The 501-nt window shown below is 44.7% G+C and overlaps 1 protein-coding gene across 1 annotated transcript in view; it reads left to right on the top strand.

Moving 5' to 3' along the window:
- Positions 1 to 501, top strand: part of LOC104464941 (collagen alpha-1(V) chain) — a gene marked incomplete at its 5' end in the record, with an annotated part of 56,731 nt that overhangs the window by 3,661 nt on the left and 52,569 nt on the right. The window lies entirely within an intron of this gene.

The following is a 501-nucleotide window of genomic DNA, read 5'->3' as shown; positions in this document are numbered from 1 at the left end:
AGCGTGCGGGATGTCACAGCATCCCTCCCAGGAGCAGCATTCATATCCTGGGAAGCTGCAAGATCCTTCTGGGATTGCTTGAAATTGGAAAGGGAAAAAAAAATAAAAATCATTGCTTTAATAAAATACAGACTAAAAAATAAAGCAGGAAGCAAAACCTGGCTTTTAGACAGTGCAGTCATGAATGGAAATTACAGAAAACATAATGGGATTCTTCTCTTTGCTTTGTAATTAAACAATGGGGAAAAAATGCAAGAAGGCAGTTGTTTTGGCAGGCTGTTCATGCCTCCCCTCCCTGGAGAGTGCAGCCATTGCTTCAGAGAGCAGGGGAGTGTTTGAACGGCAGAGATTGCATCGTGATTACAAACTACACAGGAAAGGGAAGACGATGCCTGAGAGAGATGCTTAATCAGCCAGAAAGGGAATAGCACACCTTGGGTTAAGTAATAACTGTGTGCAGAGCCCAAGTTCCTCTCCTGAAGGAGCTGGTGCCCAGACCCC

Source organism: Pterocles gutturalis, unplaced genomic scaffold, assembly GCF_000699245.1.
Source record: "Pterocles gutturalis isolate BGI_N339 unplaced genomic scaffold, ASM69924v1 scaffold11308, whole genome shotgun sequence".
Classification (NCBI taxonomy): Eukaryota; Metazoa; Chordata; class Aves; order Pterocliformes; family Pteroclidae; genus Pterocles; species Pterocles gutturalis.
This window is presented reverse-complemented; position numbering and strand designations above follow the sequence as displayed.